The sequence below is a fragment of the Coregonus clupeaformis genome, chromosome 40, assembly GCF_020615455.1.
Source record: "Coregonus clupeaformis isolate EN_2021a chromosome 40, ASM2061545v1, whole genome shotgun sequence".
NCBI lineage: Eukaryota > Metazoa > Chordata > Actinopteri > Salmoniformes > Salmonidae > Coregonus > Coregonus clupeaformis.
In genome coordinates, this window is record NC_059231.1 from 31,727,214 (window position 1) to 31,747,363 (window position 20,150).

At 42.1% G+C, this 20,150-nt stretch overlaps 1 protein-coding gene across 1 annotated transcript in view; it reads left to right on the plus strand.

The window, feature by feature from the left end:
- The first annotated feature begins 5,116 nt into the window (after positions 1-5,116).
- Positions 5,117-20,150, plus strand: part of LOC121571592 (SPRY domain-containing protein 7) — a 53,923-nt gene continuing 38,889 nt past the window's right edge. The window contains exon 1 of the mRNA XM_041883135.1: positions 5,117-5,559. The gene's annotated coding sequence lies outside the window, so the exon portion shown is untranslated. The remainder of the gene's footprint in view (positions 5,560-20,150) is intronic.

Sequence of the window (20,150 nt, forward strand, 5' to 3'; positions counted from 1 at the left end):
TGCATCGAATACAAAAGGTGTACGTACACCTTACCGTGAAATGCTTACTTACAAGCCCTCAATTGTCATACTTCAGTAAAAGTAAAAAGTAAAAGTAAATGCTATATATTAAGCAAACCAAATGGCACAATTTTCTTGTTATTTTTAATTACAGACAGACAGGGGCACACTCCAACACTAATTTACAAACACAGTATTTAGGTTTAGTGAGTCCACCAGATCAGAGGCAGTAGGGATGACAAAGCGTTATATTGATAGGTGCATGAATTTCACCATAATTCTGTCCTGCTTGAGCATTCGAAATGTAAGGAGTACTTTTTATTGTCTGGGAAAACTTATGGGAGTAAAAAGTAAATATTTTCTTTAGGAATGCAGTGGAGCAAAAGTTATAAAAAAATATCAATAGTGAAGTACAGACACCCCAAAAAACTACTTAAGTAGTACTTAAAAGTATTTTTTACTTAGACACACACAGCGGTGTGAAGTATTTGTCTGTAAGTGTGTGTGTGATATAATTATTCATAAAATTACCTGTAGTGGAAATTGTTGTAACGCTTACCCCTATCAAAGCCTTTATCCAAGACAAAATAATCAATAGAATATTTGTATTAATTTCCGATCAAAAAAAAAGGCTATTTTATAGCAAACATTCAAATGAAAAACAGGCCACGGGAGAAGGGATAATAATAATAATATGCCATTTAGCAGACGCTTTTATCCAAAGCGACTCATGTATGCAGACCCTGACGAGCTGATATCACTGTTGCACTCATTCCCCAGCGATTCGATCTCTTCTCTTGTTTTCTAGCCATGTTTTACAAGGCTAAAAACTGGTACAAGTAGATTTTAATTGCATACTAGCTGGCCTCTTCTTGCCGAAGATTATGTTTGATAAATCAGCAAGTAGGCTATTGTTCCCCAGTAAAACCAGCAATCTAAGATTTATATCAAACCTTGAATGTGAATTGATGATGATGTATGCGTCCTGTAGTTCGATGTTCATTTTTACATTTAAGTCATTTAGCAGACGCTCTTATCCAGAGGGATTTACAGTGGCCTAGTAAGTACACAAATTTTTCGGACTAGTCTCCCGTGGGAATCAAACCCACAACCATGGCGTTGCAAGCGCCATGCTCTACCAACTGAGCCTCACTAAAGTGACACATTAGCTAGGTTTCCATCCAATTGGCGACAGATTTTCATGCGAATATTCTAAAATCTGCATAAAAAATGTTTCCCACTAGAGATGTTTCCATCAAATTGACTTGTTGCAGATTAAAGGCACATTAAAGTCCACATAAAAAATAACTTGTGCGGTTACATTTCCATGTACCGAATAGAACAATACAAGTTAAATGGGTTTCCATCGCATTTTCAACTCTACTGATGGTTTTGTCACTAAAAATGTTGATTTAGATAGGGAATATGGTCTTGGCACATGCGCTCTAGCCAAAAAATCGCAGATACAGTGTGGGTAGCCTACATGATGAGATTAATATGGACAAAAAAGCAAGATTATTGGAATTTTCTCAAATGGCAGCCAAGCATCGATCATCATGTCACCAGAATAAGACCGTCGATATTTGTTGGAAAGGACCATCTAGCTCATCACTTTCCCCACCCTGTGAAGTTCATCAACTTATTTCATCTGTAACCTATTAAACTGCATGCTTTCACGAGTCGTAGTGGGAGGACCACACAACATATCATCGCGTGACTCCAAGTTTACTTTGATATGATGGTTATTTATCGATATTTGCGCATAAAGGCGTTCCCATCACCATTTCTCGCATAATTAATTTTAACAACACAAAAAGATCCCACCTTGTCTAGCATATTTTGTTTTGTCGACATTTGGAAAGTTTACCGTCAAATTTGCTGTTTCCATCAGGGCTGTCGTGACATTTTTTATCCGACATATAGGCTACTTTACTCACATAAAAAGGTTGGATGGAACCTGGTTACTGTAACCATCGCTCTCCCACACAACACGTAATATCAAAGCATGATTTGGCAATGGGCTGAAGACTGTAGCCACATTCATTCGCATGACGAAAGAAAAAGGTAGGTCATTTATACAAAGGGTATATTGAGGTGAGTATATGATGAGTATAAAAAAGTGATGGCCAACCTCATCACAGTGCCTCCCTGCTGTGCGTGGCTACTTCAATGAATGGACAACTAGCTGCATTAGCATACTTTTGCAAATAAGTTGGACATCGTTTATAAGATTGGCACAACATTTCCCCTATTCTAAACGCTAGCTAACGTGCGTGTTTTGTCATTGACAAAATGCTGGACATCTTATATATATATATATATATCATTTTTATCCCCTTCGAATTGCGCGGATTTCAAGATGCATGCAATTCTGAATACAATTAGGCCTATAGCTCATCTTTCTTATAGGCGGATACCTTACCCAGGGAATAGTTGGTCAGATTTCGAAAGGAAATAAATAAATAAATATTCTAAATTTTTGAAAAAGATTACAAGCATCTCAATGGTCATTCACATTGAATCTTGATCTTTACTTAAATTCAATATGCTTATTCTGATTATGTTTCGCAAAGATCTCTGATTACAGCGATTGTCCCTCAACACATTTCGTTAAATTGCTAATTGTGATTCATACAAATATTAGGCCTACCCCACACAATCCGTAGCAAATGCAAAGAACCATGACAAAATCGAAGTCTTGTTTAGCCTCCATTGATTTCTTCACTTTGTTTGATAAATAAGCCTATAGTGAAACAAATGCGGAACAATAAGATGCGGCAATATGCCTAGTTCAGAAGTATTCACAGCACAGCCCGGTTATTATTTGGAAAATGTTTGATAAAGAAGTGGCCTAGCATCTCAAAATAGCAACATATTTTGCTGTTTTAATGCCGGTCGGCTACACTGAAATTCATGTCCGAATATGGGTGTAAAATAAAACTTTTTCAGCCCTACCTTGAATTAAATATATTTAGAAGTTTACAGCTGTTTCTCAAATACCCTTTTCATTTAAATCCCTTTTGGTAGGTCTATAGTGCCTTAAAAAAAATAAGATGAATAGGTAATTGCTGGAAAACGCCGACAGCTCACCTCAGCTGTGCAAACAGTTATGTGCAAGAGCAATGTTTTCCTCTACCATAAATAGAACACTTTGCAAATGAACTTCCTAAACGCTTCGTCCCTTCAAAAATAAAACTTTACGCGGTATTGTGGGCCACTGGTCTCTCTCTCATGAATACCTGCAAACGTTGTAACATTATTCAGACGTAGATGAGGCCTATGACAATAATAGGCCTAATGTATCGACTATTCACTTCTCCATTAGTCAGTACAGTATATTCCTTAAGATGTCATTTTTGAAGTTTTAATGGAAAATAATATTTATGTGCTATAGGCATATAATACACAGACCTCGTGTCAAAATACTTTGGTCACACAGGCCTTCTCGGCCCTCTGTTTTAGTGGCTGTTCGAAAGTCTGGAGAATATCCTTATTATTCCAATCCATGACCGACACAACTAGATTTGATTTTTAAATAAGATTCAGACTGGCATTTTTGCGAGAACTGGACCATCAAACAGGATAGGTCATGCAACACACACAAATCACAATATTAAATGGCCATGAGTAGCCTAGACTAAATGCACTGGCTATTTTGGTGACGTCTGGTCGCCTATAGGGTAGTCCTACTCCAATGAAGCCAGAGACTGAGAGAACTTGGGACACTAAGTGTAAATAGCTGACATGTTGGGTCTTGGACTTGGAGTTTCAGAACCGAACAAAGAGGCTCTGATGCAACAGGATAATATTGGGTTCAAGTGGCCTCATGCTTTATGGCTGATGTTAGCCGTGTTTTTTATTATTACTACATTTAGCAGCACGGCTGCAGGCCGCAGTTTGCATGTAATTAGGTTATTTTAGTCGCTGCTTTATTCCATTTCGAGAAAAAAGGAAATATCCCATTTCGTGTAGGTTGAGCTGAAAGTCACCCTGTGACTTTGCGTGCTGATTGGTGGCTCTATGAGCTAGACCTTTCAGAATGATGTAACTGTAATCTCACATGAACAAGTCGCTCTGAAATGACACGAGTATTTTATTATTCACAAAATGGGACAATTTTCGATCCACACTACATTTGTACGTGCGGGTCCGTGTAGCCTATTGCCAAAAATGTGACACTGGCTCGCCTATAAAGTGCATTGCTTATTTTTTGTTCAAAGAGGACACTCTAGCCTTTATGCTCACTATCCCCCCGTTTGGTTATTTATGATTCATTGAAAATCCTTCACTTGTATTGTGAAAAATGATGAGTAGCATTGCCTATGATAGGCTATTGAAGTTGCTGTGGTGCGCTTGGAGAGATGCGGTGTTCTTGGTGAGATGGTGCAGTCTGCTGCAAGCAGGTGCTTATTGTTCTGGCGTGAGTGGGGCGAAGCCTTGCAGATAATGTTGGTTCTCTATTCCACAGTTTTGAGTCTTGTATGTTTTATTTACCTAATGTTGCAGCATATGGATATGATAGACTGACTGACTGAGTAATTGCTTTTACAGCATTTGCGTAAAAGCATAGGCATTCCTTTTTTTATATTTTTTATGTGGAATGGATTGTATAGACAAAGAAATCCTATGGATGCAGTAATGTCTGAGTAATTTCCACGTTCTGTTGCCTGTCAACTTTGACAAATTAAATGGGGAGGAGATGAGAACATGGCTTCTAGGTGGTGACATTGTCACGAGCGAACTTCCTGATGCAACAGTACGGTAACTGCGGGAAACGGACAAGCTCACCTTTTGATCCGAAGCACTCCGAGCAGTCTTTTGCAGGCTATTCGATTTTACAATTCAATGCTTCTCAATCCCCTTCCAAGTTGTGATAGTATATGAAAACAACATTGAGCGCTTCGATGCTTAAACTGTATTTTGTCCTCCATACCGGAGTTCCCAGGGAGCTCTCCAGCTTGCCAGCCATTGGCGCATGAACACCTTCAGCCTATACGTTGAGTCAGTGAGTCATCACGACGCTGTAGGAAGAGTTTGGTCTGCACTTGGCGTCTCCCTGCATTTCCCGGTCCTATATCTGCTAGCCAGCTATAGGACTCCCCAGTCTCCGCTGCGCATGGAGAGCGCCCCGTAGCCTGTCTATCATACCCTTGGTGGAGAGGGGTCTGTTCGCTCATGTCTGTTGGAGTTTGGAGGGATGCTGTGATTTGAGAACACGTGACCTAATCTGATCAGACGATTTTGTCTAGGATTTGGAAGAAGGGGTTTGGCTACATCATGCGCTCGAGGCTCGAAGGTTTTGCGCTCATAGCCTATATGTTGTTTTCCCTCCACTCTCTCGCTAGCTCGCTTGTCCCACCGCTCCGCCTACCCTTTTCGCAACATTGACGCAACCTATAAATACTGGAACAAAAGAACAACTTCCTTGACGCCTGCTGAAACTGCACTTAATCGGGACATGGATCCTTGTCAAGTGGAAGGAAATATTGTGATGGGGGTTTATCTGGCAGCGATTTGAGCTGTGTCATTCCACTCGAACACTGGTCTCCGAGGGGCATAGTAAGTGTAATTAACCATTCGTACTCTTTAAACTTTTTGATTTTGATCCCGGGGTTCTGTCCTCGATCTAGCCAGTTGCATCCTCCTTAATGGACTTCTATGTCGAAAATAAATGTTAATGATTCGCCATAGAGTTGTTTGCGTTTGTTTTCCTTGGAAATTGGACACAAAGTGCCATCAGATTCATGTTGAATTTCGATCTCCTGGAATTAATGACTCTGAACTGCATCTTATTGGGAATGAATTTGCCATTAACTATTAATCGGATAACACTGGTGATATTGTCATGTTTAGGCTACTTGTGGTGTCTTGTCATCTCCTTGCAATTTCTGACTACAGTAGCCTAATTAAAGACCCATTCTAGACCCAATTCGTCAGCGTTTCTTTTAGGCTACATAATTGACATTCATGCATAGCGTAGCCTATATATTTAATTCTAGAATAAACGTCAAATCAAAGTGTTGCCATGTAGGCTATCACAGCGAGTAGCCGGCTTCATAGAATAGGCTACTAGATTGATAATAAACATGCCCCAACTCAAACTAATGTATACTTGTCATTTTATTCACAACCCCATTGAAACGTTGTATCGTGTCCTATTGCTTTGTCGCGCTGGTCTTTTCACTGTGTGAACAAAGGACTGGGGATAGTCGGCTCCGCACAGAGCGTCAGTGGAAAGCAGGCGGGCTGTTTACAATAATAACACGATCCCGGTGACGTCGCCTAACTGACAGAAGCCTCCGCCAGAGGTAAAGCCGCTTAACCATCGCCAACACTCTATACTTGGAAAATGGTTACATCATCGAGGTACAGAAGGCGGGCGGGACTTCCGAAGGAGTTCAAGAGCTGTTCTGAGTTCAGACCGCCAAAGTGTGAGACTAATGGCGTTTTGGGGTTTAAAAAAGGGAACACCATTTTTTTTATAGGGTTGTATAGTTTTTGCAGTTCGTGTTTGCTTTGAACACTAGAGGAACAAATACTTTACAGGTTAAACTTGATTTTATAGCCTATTATGTGTTTCATGTCATAGCCTTGCCTACTCCTAAAGATATTCGCCAATGAATCCACTATTCACACCAGCGTATTGTTTGGTCTATGAAGTTGTGTGAAACATGGATGATAGCCTAATATTTTTCACACAACTTCATAGACCAAACAATACGCTGGTGTGAATAGTGGATTCATTAGTAATATTCACTAAATTTCTATGTGGTTTGAGAAGGGCCAAGTAGAAGTTGGCAGGCTTCTCTCCCTTTCACCCTGGCTGTGTAGAATGCAATTCGTACTCCTGGCGTTTTGCATGCTTAGTGTGTGTGTGTGTGTGTGTGTGTGTGTGTCTACACAGCCACAGACTGGCTACTTGTGCTGCATAAGGCTACTTGTGCTGCAAGTCCTAAGCTTGCCAAGCATGTGATATCATTTAGCAGGTAAAACATTTCAGTTTTTCTATGCTGATAGACACACTTTAGCAAGTTTTTTTAAATACTAGACAATATGAATGTCTAGGGCAGAGTAATTTTGTTTACTAGCTGCTAGTGTATCAGTTATGAATATGTAAGGAAAGTGCTGTTAGAAAACATTATACATCTTTGTCCACACACGGGTGTGAGTAAGAGAGGAAGAAAGGTATAGAGCGAAAGGGAGAGGAGATACACCAGTGACTAGTGTGACCAGTGCACAGGCTTTGTGCTAAAAAGGGTCAGAGGTCGATGTTGTGTTTTCAGGGTGACCTGCTAGCGACTATTAGCCATTGATGAATGTGATGTCGCTCAAGTGTGCGAGTTGGCCCCCTCCCAAAGGGGAGATGCCCTAACACACCCCCTCTAACCCCACCCCACCTCCACACGCACACACACCACCCCACCCCCTGCCCTGCTGACAGGAGGACAAGGGGGCAGCTGCTACAGATGTCTTTTGGAGCGAGGGGGAGGGGCACAAGGGACACATCAATAGAGGGGCTCTGGGAGTGTCTCTTTAGGGCACTCTCTCTGGGTCTCACAAAGCTGTTTGGCACCAAGACATCTTCAGATGCAAACAAGTGCAAAAGAGACAGGTTATGTTATATGCATTTATGCAGGCCTATGTATGTGTGCTCACATATGTAATAATGTTAATAATAATCTGTTCAATAATGTTGTACAAACTCTATTTTGGCGCACTGCAGTTCACCAGTCCCCATTCAAATGCACTTTTTCTTTAAAAAATTGCTCCTGATATCTGTATGCATCAGTTTAGTGCCCACACAGGCCACATGACAGTCCTCAACCAGAGCATTTATCTGGAGTTGACTCTACTCTGTAAACAAGCTGCCTTCACATCCACACCCATCAGCTGAGCACAGCCACTCATGTCCGCACTTCTCCATATCAGAGTTTTGGGGAAGCGGTCTTTCACTCTGTTTAGGACTCTTATTAGACTCAATCCTCTTTATTCTTTGGGTACAAAAGTGCTTTTAAATTGTGTTTTTATTTGGGGTGTAGCAGCGTGAAAGTGACTTTGTTTGTGGACCAGGCTGAGGCGTTAGATTCCATAATGTGACACAGCTCAATCTCGGGGCATTGTCCACTAACCATGTTTACAGGCTCAGTGTAGAGCCGGGCACGGAGAGTATTGACACAGTATTGACAGATTTCAAATAATAGACTGGTGCTGTCTATATTTGGCTGTGGGTCAAGTGTGTTTAACTCTACCCACATGTACATATTACTTCAACTACCTCAACTAGCCGGTGCCCCCGCACATTGACTCTGCACCGGTACCCCCCTGTATATATAGCCTTCCTACTGTTATTTTATTTTACTTCTGCTCTTTTTTTCTCAACACTTTTTTGTTGTTTTATTCTACTTTTATATTAAAAATAAATGCACTGTTGGTTAAGGGCTGTAAGTAAGCATTTCACTGTAATGTCTGCACCTGATGTATTCGGCACATGTGGCCAATAAAATTTAATTTGATTTGATTTGATATTTGCTCTTGTATGTTTTTTCACACAGGAGGGATTTCCCCTGTCTGTTCTGTCAGAATCCCTATGTTGGGACGGAGAGGCAGGGGACTTACAGTGTGACAGATTTGGCCTATACCCTTCCATGACTAAGTTGAGGGTGGCTAGGTAAGAGACAGGTAGATCGGCCAGGTTTACAAACCGTACGATGGATGACTGGACAGAGGGAGGGATGGACAGACAGAGGTAAAGAAACCGAAAGATGGCATTCTGTCTGTTTCTCTTTTCTAAAATATACTGAACAAAAATATAAACGCAACATGTCAAGTGTTAGTCCCATGTTTCAAGAGCTAAAATAAAAGATCCCAGAAAAGTCCCATACACACAAAAAGCTTATTTCTCTCAAATTTGTTTACATCCCTGTTAGTGAGCATTTCTCCTTTACCAAGATAATCCATCCACCTGACAGATGTGGCATATCAAGAAGCTGACTAAACAGCATGATCATTACACAGGTGCACCTTGTGCTGGAGACAATAAAAGGCCACTTTAAAATGTGCAGTTTTGTCACACAACACAATGCCACAGAGGTCTCAAGTTTTGAGGAAGCATGCAATTGGCATGCTGACTGCAGGAATGTCCACCACAGCTGTTGCCAGAGAATGAATGTTAATTTCTCTACCATAAGCCACATCCAACATTGTTTTAGAGAATTTGGCAGTAAGTCCAACCGGCCTCACAACCGCAACCACGTGTAACCACGCCAGCCCAGGACCTCCAGATCCGGCTTCTTCACCTGGGGGATCATCTGAGACCAGCCACCCAGACAGCTGATGAAACTGTGGGTTTGCACAACCGAATAATTTCTGCACAAACTGTCAGAAACCGTCTCAGGGCTTCAGGATTAATCTGTGAAGAGCACACTTCTCCAACGTGCCAGTGGCCATCGAAGGTGAAAATTTGCCCACTGAAGTCGGTTACGACGCTGTAGTCAGGTCAAGACCCTGGTTAGGACGACAAGCACGCAGATGAGCTTCCCTGAGACGGTTTCTGACAGTTTGTGCAGAAATTCTTCGGTGTGGCGTCGTGTGGGCGAGCGGTTTGCTGATGTCAATGTTGTGAACAGAGTGCCCTATCTCGGTGGGTTTATGATATGGGCAGGCATAAGTTATGGACAACTAACACAATTGCATTTTATCAATGGCAATTGTAATGCACAGAGATACCGTGACGAGATCCTGAGGCCCATTGTCGTGCCATTCACCCGCCGCCATCACCTCATGTTTCAGCATGATAATGCACGGCCCCATGTCGCAAGGATCTGTACACAATTCCTGGAAGATGAAAATGTCCCAGTTCTTCCATGGCCTGCATACTCACCAGACATGTCAGCCATTGAGCATGTTTGGGATGCTCTGGATCGACGTGTACGACAGCATCTTCCAGTTCCCGCCAATATCCAGCAACTTCACACAGCCATTCAATCAACAGCCTGTTCAACTCTATGCGAAGGAGATGTGTCGCCCTGCATGAGGCAAATGGTGATCACACCAGATACTGACTGGTTTTCTGATCCACGCCCCTACCTTTAAAAAAAAGTATCTGTGACCAACAGATGCATATCTGTATTACCAGTCATGTGAAATCCATAGACTAGGGCTGAATTAATTTTTCAATTGACTGATTTTCTTATATGAACTGCTGTAACTCAGTGAAATCTTTGAAATTGTTGCATGTTATGCTTATATTTTTGTTCAGTGTATATGCACACTAGCTAGGCCTTGTCAGGGGGTCAAGCCCCTCCTTGGTGTGTGTGCTGTGCATAGGCCCACATGTAATATCCATGTTTGCATTAGAGACTGCGAGTGTGTTGTGTGAACTCCCCCGTTGCCCACATCCCTTTGTGATGCGATGTCTTCCCGTTTGCGGTGTGAAGGGACCCATCCTCAGTCACATGACAAAAAGAAAACCTCAGAACCAAGTACTCCTTGAATGAGAAGCAGCTGAGAGTGTTACAGCCAACCTGGCCATGCACGCAAGTAGTCTAACATGAAATCAAATTATCAGGCTAAATCAGCAGCCCCAGCGTGGTCAGCTGTGTGCTTGATCGTCCGCTGTGCCTGAACTGCGCCGCCGCCGCCACCACCACACTGTGGCTGTTGTTCCCTCCTCTCTCTTTCCTCACCCCCCCATCTGTTCCAAACGTCCCCTAATGAAGAGATGCATTATGTGATTTCATTTACGGTCCCTGCGAGAGAGAAAAAAATAACAGAACCGTGTGAGTAGCATGGTTCATTTGTGTGTGGTGACATGTGACTCAAAAGGATCTATCCCTCCTTAATGCAAAGCTGTGTGTGTGTGCTCATGTGACAGTGACACAATGCAGAACAAACTGTGTAGTATTCCAGGGGTTAGGTTGGGCTTGGGCACAGCTACTGTGTACAGTTGCTAGTAGAGGGAGACCCATAGGCCTACAGCTCACATTATCTCCTAGATTTGTCATAATGAAGCTAAGAAGTGAACCTCTTTGTTTGGTTCAACTAGTTGCTTTTAACATTTTAGCTATGACAGTGAGTTTTTGTCACTCTGTTAATATCTTGCTTTTCCCCACTTATTTTTTGCTTTGTGAGAAAGATCACATTTAGCTGAAGTGTTCTGATCCTGTAGATAACTGACAAGTTGTGTGTGTGTGTGTTGTCTGTGTGTAAACTTAGGCTAGCATCAGGGTTTTCCCTCCAGGCCATGGGGGTGTTTTTGCTGGCTCATCCCTGCCTGTTTAACAACACGGAGCTCCTCCTAACTGGCTTCCTGTACAAACCAGTTTGTCTGTAAACAAGCATGTTTTTTTCCTCCCAGTCCCATTGTCCACACTGTACCAGAAGGCATGTACACAATGAATGCACGTGCTCTCTCTCTCTCTCTCTCACGCTCTCTCTCTGAGCTGTTTGTCACGAGTGCCTGTCTCTCTCTCTCTCAGAGTGTATGCCTCTGTACTGAGGAAGCTTTTTCTGAGAACTTAAACACTTGTTTGATTATCAGATGCAGTTAGTTTGGTTTGAACAGCTTTATGTATTTAATAAATGTACTGTATGATCTCAGAATATGCCAGGATGGGGAAGACGTAGTGGCAGAATACAAACTGAAAGTTTACTAAATTTGTTAGATTAAAGTTATAAGAAATAAGAGTTCCACTTTGTCTGTTATCACCAGAGCTGTTTGTCATGAGTGCCTGTCTAAAAACAAATGGCTACCTCAAACAAGTTGTAGTAGGCCTAGGGTTGCAAAATTCCGTTAACTTTTCCTACATTTCCTGCTTATTCCCTCCTAATTCCTGGAATCCTCCAACCAGGATTTTAAAACCAGTCACCATATTCAAAATAATGTGACACTCCCAAGCTCTCCTTCATGTATAATATATCAGGAGTGTTTTAAATGACTGTCTGTGTTTAACTTGCTAGAGGTGCACACAGTGCTGGAGGTGATAACAGGCCCAACCCACCCCCTGTCCAGGCCTGACCTGTCTGTACACGGCTGTGTGTAGTCTCAGGACGTGTTCTAATACTTAAATGCATTCTTGGATGAATCCTCCATTCCCTGAGGTAGGCTGTATCACTTCAACATATAGGTGAGAGTAAGGCTAGTAAGATACCTTTTTTTGCAAGCCTCTTGTTCCCCTACTTATAGGCCTACTCTTTTGAACGTCATCTTGTACCATAATCCTCATGTGGATTGAGAGGCTTTGTATGGTATTTAATTTAATCCAATGCCCGCTTACTTTGTGGGGAACTCCCAATTAAACTAGGCCTACACATTTACCTCACCGTCCATGGCAGAAATATTGAATTCTGGGGTATTGTACAAACCAAACAGCAATCCAGCAATCCATGTTACCACCATCATTGGTTACCACCCTATGTAGGCTATGCCTACAATTCTGCATAAAGTTATGCATTCAGAAAGTATTCAGACCCTTTGACTTTTTCCACATTTTGTTACTTTACAGCCCTATTCTAAAATGGATTAAATACATGTTTTTCCTCATCAATATACACACAACACCCCCATAATGACAAAGTGAAAACTGAAAACAGGTTTTTAGAATTTATTGCATATTTATTAAAAAATAAAAAAAACAGAAATACCATATTTACATAAGTATTCAGACCCTTTGCTATGAGACTCGAAATTGAGCTCAGGTGTTTCCATTGATCATCCTTGAGATGTTTCTACAACTTGATTGGAGTCCACCTGTGGTCAATTCAATTGATTGGACATGATTTGGAAAGGCACACCCCTGTCTATATGAGGTCCCACAGTCGACAGTGCATGACAGAGCAAAAACCAAGCCATGAGGTCGAAGGAATTGTCCATAGAGCTCCGAGACAGGATTGTGTCGAGGCACAGATCTGCAAAAGGGTTCCAAAAAATCTCTGCAGCATTGAAGGTCCCCAAGAACACAGTGGCCTCCATCATTCTTAAATGGAAGAAGTTTGGAACCACCAAGACTCTTCCTAGAGCTGGCCGCCCGGCCAAACTGACCAATCGGGGGAGAAGGGCCTTGGTCAGGGAGGTAACCAAGAACCCGATGGTCACTCTGACAGAGCTCCAGAGTTCCTCTGTGGAGATGGGAGAACCTTCCAGAAGGACAACCATCTCTGCAGCATTCCACCAATTAGGCCTTTATGGTAGAGTGGCCAGATGGAAGCCACTCCTCAGTAAAAGGCACATGACAGCCCGCTTGGAGTTGGCCAAAAATCACCTAAAGGACTCTCAGACCATTAGAAAAAATATTCTCTGGTCTGATGAAACCAAGATTGAACTCTTTGGCCTGAATGCCAAACGTCACGTCTGGAGGAAACATGGCACCATCCCTACGGTGAAAGTGGTGGCAGCATCATGCTGTGAGGATGTGTTTCATTGTTAGGGACTGGGAGACTAGTCAGGATCAAGGGTAAGATGAACGGAGCAAAGTACAGAGAGATCCTTGATGAAAACTTGCTCCAGAGCACTCAGGACCTCAGACTGGGGCGAAGGTTCACCTTCCAACAGGACAACGACACTAAGCACACAGCCAAGATAACGCAGGAGTGGCTTCGGGACAAGTCTCTGAATGTCCTTGAGTGGCCCAGCCAGAGCCGGACTTGAACCCGATCGAACATCTCTGGAGAGACCTGAAAATAGCTGTGCATCCAACCTGACAGAGCTTGAGAGGATCTGCAGAGAAGAATGGGAGAAACTCCCCAAATACAGGTGTGCCAAGCTTGTAGCGTCATACCCAAGAAGACTCGAGGCTGTAATCGCTGCCAAAGGTGCTTCAACAAAGTACTGAGTACATGGTCTGAATACTTATGTCAATGTATATTTTATGTTTTTTATTTTTGATAAATTTGCAAAAATGTCTAAAAACCTGTTTTTGCTTTGTCATTATGGGTTATTGGGTGTAGGTTGATGAGGGGGGGGAAACGATTTAATCCATTTTAGAGTAAGGCTGTAACATAACAAAATGTGGAAAAAGTCAAGTGGTCTGAATACTTTCCGAATGCACTGTAATAGGCCTCTCAGTCACACACTCTCTCTCTCGCTCTCTCTCTCTCTCTGTTACAAAGGGGTTGTGCTTATAGAATAAGGCTATCCTACAATTTAAGTGAATAATGTATCTAAACTAATTGAGCATACAGTGAGGGAAAAAAGTATTTGATCCCCTGCTGATTTTGTACGTTTGCCCACTGACATGATCAGTCTATAATTTTAATGGTAGGTTTATTTGAACAGTGAGAGACAGAATAACAACAACAAAATCCAGAAAAACGCATGTCAAAAATGTTATAAATTGATTTGCATTTTAATGAGGGAAATAAGTATTTGACCCCTCTGCAAAACATGACTTAGTACTTGGTGGCAAAACCCTTGTTGGCAATGACAGAGGTCAGACGTTTCTTGTAGTTGTCCACCAGGTTTGCACACATCTCAGGAGGGATTTTGTCCTACTCCTCTTTCCAGATCTTCTCCAAGTCATTAAGGTTTCAAGCCTGACGTTTGGCAACTCGAACCTTCAGCTCCCTCCACAGATTTTCTATGGGATTAAGGTCTGGAGACTGGCTAGGCCACTCCAGGACCTTAATGTGCCTCTTCTTGAGCCACTCCTTTGTTGCCTTGGTCGTGTGTTTTGGGTCATTGTCATGCTGGAATACCCATCCACGACCCATTTTCAATGCCCTGGCTGAGGGAAGGAGGTTCTCACCCAAGATTTGACGGTACATGGCCCCGTCCATCGTCCCTTTGATGCGGTGAAGTTGTCCTGTCCCCTTAGCAGAAAAACACCCACAAAGCATAATGTTTCCACCTCCATGTTTGACGGTGGGGATGGTGTTCTTGGGGTCATAGGCAGCATTCCTCCTCCTCCAAACACGGCGAGTTGAGTTGATGCCAAAGAGCTCGATTTTGGTCTCATCTGACCACAACACTTTCACCCAGTTCTCCTCTGAATCATTCAGATGTTCATTGGCAAACTTCAGATGGGCCTGTATATGTGCTTTCTTGAGCAGGGGGACCTTGCGGGCGCTGCAGGATTTCAGTCCTTCACGGCGTAGTGTGTTACCAATTGTTTTCTTGGTGACTATGGTCCCAGCTGCCTTGAGATCATTGACTGATTCCTCACCGTTCTCATGATCATTGCAACTCCACGAGGTGAGATCTTGCATGGAGCCCCAGGCCGAGGGAGATTGACAGGTCTTTTGTGTTTCTTCCATTTGCGAATAATCGCACCAACTGTTGTCACCTTCTCACCAAGCTGCTTGGCGATGGTCTTGTAGCCCATTCCAGCCTTGTGTAGGTCTACAATCTTGTCCCTGACATCCTTGGAGAGCTCTTTGGTCTTGGTCTTGGCCATGGTGGAGAGTTTGGAATCTGATTGATTGCTTCTGTGGACAGGTGTCTTTTATACAGGTAACAAGCTGAGATTAGGAGCACTCCCTTTAAGAGTGTGCTCCTAATCTCAGCTCGTTACCTGTATAAAAGACACCTGGGAGTCAGAAATCTTTCTGATTGAGAGGGGGTCAAATACAAATGACATGCGTTTTTCAGGATTTTTTTTTTGTAATTCTGTCTCTCACTGTTCAAATAAACCTACCATTAAAATTATAGACTGATAATTTCTTTGTCAGTGGGCAAACGTACAAAATCAGTAGGGGATCAAATACTTTTTTCCCTCACTGTACATTTACATTTTACATTTTAGTCATTTAGCAGACTAAATGTAGGTGGCTATAAGCAGGCGGCAAGCGAATGGATCCTGCAAAGTCGCTCAGTCAGTCTCGGCTACTCAAGCCTATCCTAAACTTGTGCAATAGGCTAGTGTCCGTTCAAATAGCCTACGGTTGTTAATTGAGAACTCCCTCTGTCTTTCATGTGTCTGCGAGAAAGTATACAAATTCTTCAGCGGTTCAAGTTGCCATGGCGGGAGTGACAGAGAGAGGCGACCAGTCTCTCCACCAAACCAATGACTGTAAAAAGAATGGACAAAGCCATCGATCACGTGACAACATTCATTCCTATGTGAAGACTCAATAGCACATTGATGCCAAATTAAGTCAATTAAGATGGCGTCTCATGGAGACATAACATGAGCAGCTCTCAGTGCTGCCCCCTCTGAGTAACTAAAGTTGAAGGCCGACTGGGGTACTGCAGGCTGCCATTAGCAACTAAATTATCCTTATAACTTCTTCTGTGTGCGATTATTTTTTCGGTTCAAGGACATGCATCTGGTGTATTAGAAGCAATTATTGGTACTTTGATTGTCTTCGAAAAAATTGTTTATTTACAGGAAGATTGACCACGAAGATTGCCATTTCCCTATTCACTGGATGGGGGATCCCGTTTTCTGCAAACAATGCCTGCAGTACCGCGGTCGGCCTTTCACTCCGGTGGCTTCAGTGAGAGGCGGTCGTTCCCCCCAAATATAATTCCCCCCCTCGGCGCATCATCACCAGCGGTGTGAGCGAAAGCTTCGCTGCTGGTATGTTAGTCGGGAAGACTGCAGATCTTTCCCTTCACTTTATGTTAGGCAGAAAGCTTTTGACTCTCCCTGTCACCGAAATGTGCCCAAACCAGAGAATACACAAGCCACACGACGTGCTTTCTGTAAATCTAGGTTTGTGCATAAACTACATCCATGAGCCACAGACTAGACCCCCCACACACACACACACACACACATTATTTAGTCCGGCAGCTGCAGTCTCCTGAGTCTTTCATTCAAAGGAAGCTTAGAAAAAGAGGTTGAAACGTTATTATTAGTAATAGCCTTGCCTACTGCAAATCAATTGCATAAGCCAAAAACATCTGATCTGTTGAAATGTTTGAAAGTAGCTTGAGTCCACACCCCTGTGCCTAAAATCGGGTTATTTTATCACCAGTTTGCCTTGTCATGATGGATTTCGTATAGGTAGCCTATCGTGCTATTTTGCTGTTGACTTCGAACCTGGAAAATTCTCGCTTTTTTAAAATCTGAATTCTTATCTTTTGAACACGTCTGTGTTCAAATGGACTATTTGTGTTTTAGTGTGACAATATGACTATATAGGCTTTTATACATTTTTACGTTTTCAAACGGGCTGTATAATCTTCTTTCGGGACCTAAAGTGTTAATTTCCCCCCTCCGTTGGCAGTAGAAGAGAACGCTGCTTGGGCTGCAATATCATTTGAGAGTGCATTTTGTTTCTCCTCCAATCCGGTACACAGAGCTCACTCCCGATATGCCCAATGGGGAGAAGGGGTGGCTCTAACGAATTTGAATGAAGAGAGTATCTTTCGGCGCCATTTTCGAGTTAGCTGCGTTTGCTTCAACAGCTGCGAGGAGCGGCTGCTGCGAGTAGGCAAGTCAAGCGCTGGAGCTGTCGAAAGAGACGAAAATAATTTCCAGAGACTTAAGAAATATCACAAATATATAAAAATTATCCCGGAAAAAGAACACCGATGGATGGTGGACGAAGTAAAGGAAAATAAGTGATAGAGTACGTCGTATCGACGGAGGGAGACGTTAGATGGTTAGCTAGCGAATACTAGCGAGAAGAAAGGGGTGTCTGACTTGGCTTCCGTGAGAAATGCAACATTTAGAAATACATTTGCGACAAACTAGTGGACCTTTCTAAAAATAATCAAAAATTGGAGAAAATTATTTCAGGGTCGAGTGAGGGGAGTATGACCGGTAGAATGTGGATTTTTTACAGTTTCAGTCATTTTTTGGAACATTCAGTTTGAGCGGGAGGTGCAAAAGCGGGAGGCACTGAAGAGACAGTCAGTCGGCACGGCTGTCAACAACAAATCCACAGCAAGCTGAAGCTTGATATCGTTGGCTACCTTTTGAAAACGATGCAATGATTAAATACACTTTTTCATGTTTGTAAAGTTAAGGACACCTTTTCATGTTTGTTTTATTAATTTTTTTGTATTTTTGAGGAATTTAAATATAAGTAGTCGGTTACCTTCTCCACATTTTATCATGTTTTCTAGCTAAGTTAACGTAAGTGGATTCGCCTGATTTGAAAGCTTTTCACAACCTTTATGGTAAGTGTGTCCATTGATTGCTGTTTCAACTAACAAGAGAACATTCGTTAGTCAGCCAGTAAATCGACAATTCTACCAGCTTGTGATACGTCTAACGTTATTTGCTCCATGATTGTCACGTTTCGTTTGTTTTGACATCCCGATGCAATTTTTTGCCTAATGAATAACTAGCCACGTCGTGTTGGTAGTCTAATTGTCTGTCCGAACAATTGCCAAGTTTTGCTATCGGTCGTTTAATGTATCGTGACTTAACATACTTTTTTTGTTGCTTTGGAAATAACTAAGGACATCAGCTGGCCTAGTTATCACTTTTTGCCTATGATTGAGAGGGCGTGTAGGCTCAGTCAGTCGTTACAATGTGGCGCTCGCCTGTGTGATTGTAACATACGGTTGAACTTTTACCAAACTACTGGCTACTGTAGCCAGTACCTGAGTCAAGACAATTAAAATGCATATTGTACAAGCGGTGTTATCAAGACAGCGTGAATGTCTGTGTGATACAATGCAATGTTTCAGCCTTGACTGACTTGCACTAGGTAGTCAGAATATGAATCGCATTGAATAATAATAGTATGCTATAATGTAACGTTTGTTACCTGAGTGAGTCCTTTGCTGCAGTTTAAACTACCAGTTCATGAACTTGTGCGCTTTATTCCGTGGCGGAGGAGGTGGCTTGCTGGCACTAGTCCGATGTAATAGCGTAGCCTCTAATACGAGTCATACTATTTTCGTCCTGTCGTTGACTGTGCTGAAATCGTGGCGCTGTGTAAAACTTGTATATCCAACTAGAAAAAAGCGTGTTGCATTGTTAGGCCTACTCAACAAGGAAATTATATTATTTCCCAACATAATATACACTCCAGTTATTTTAACCCCGCCTCACCATGGCCCTTTACTACTACAATTGTTCGTACAGAATAACCCACTCTTCTTTCAGTTTACTTTTTAATCCTGAGCTAGTTTTGCAGAACAAGCATCTGATTATGTTTTGTAGCCCTCCAAGCTACTCAGAACTCCCCCTTCCTCGTTGACAAACTAAAAGTGGGCCGCTGCAGTAGGAGTCAAATGTCCCTGACGCATCAATTATCTTAATTGATGTAAAGGTTTCTACTCTTGTCATGTGATGTCAAAATGGGGTTAACAAGAATTAAAACTTGGGCCAGTTTCCACCTCTCTTGGTCCCAAGCACATTGCATTTAGACAAAAAATTGCTCCCCTCGGGTACTCTGCCTACTCTAGAGTTGAGGCTTTTCTAATTGTATTTATTCAAAATTGAATATGACCTACTCTTTTGCCATTTTTATTTTTCTCAATGAGTTTCCCCCAAAAAAACAGGAGGTTTGATTTCTTTTCTTTTAAAATATTTTGGATTTAGTACAACCCTGTCCCTGGGTTGTCTAAACTGCACATGACTTCTACAGTATAACCAAAGATGTATTGAAATGGCTCCTGTTGAATCCAAGGTGTGTTTTACTGACATATAGCCTGACTTGTATAAACAGGGAAATATAAATTATACTTGAACCTAAGACAAAATGTGTATTGTTCCTAGCTATCATTGTAGCACAACAGAGATGAAAGAGATATATTGTCATGTATTGGATTCTGTATCAATTAGGGTGCCCTACTATGGTCAATTAAAGCAGATGGGAGTTTGTTTTAAACCCTGGGCTTAGACAAGAGTAGTTCTAATATAATTTTGTTGCTGCGATCTCTGCTAAACCTAGCGTGAGGGGAAAAACCCTCTGAAAACCACATTCCGGAGGTGGTAATGCAAGAAGCAATTTTTTTCTTCTATTTTTTTTATGTATTTTATATGCCCACTCTTGAGCATATGAAATTCTCACATTGTCATTCTATAAGAAAATGCATCAGAATTTGAGTAGAGAAGTTTTGGGTTTGTGGAATACGCCATGCTCCTTGTGAAATACACTTTACTGTTTTGAGTGATATCAAGTGAAATTTTCCCCCTTTGTCGATTATTGGTATGTTTGTGTTGACTTAAACTGGCAAGTGCAGACTGGTGTCACGTATTCATTTGCTCAGTGTTAACTCTGTTCTCTAGAGAGAAAGGGAAAAAGAAACC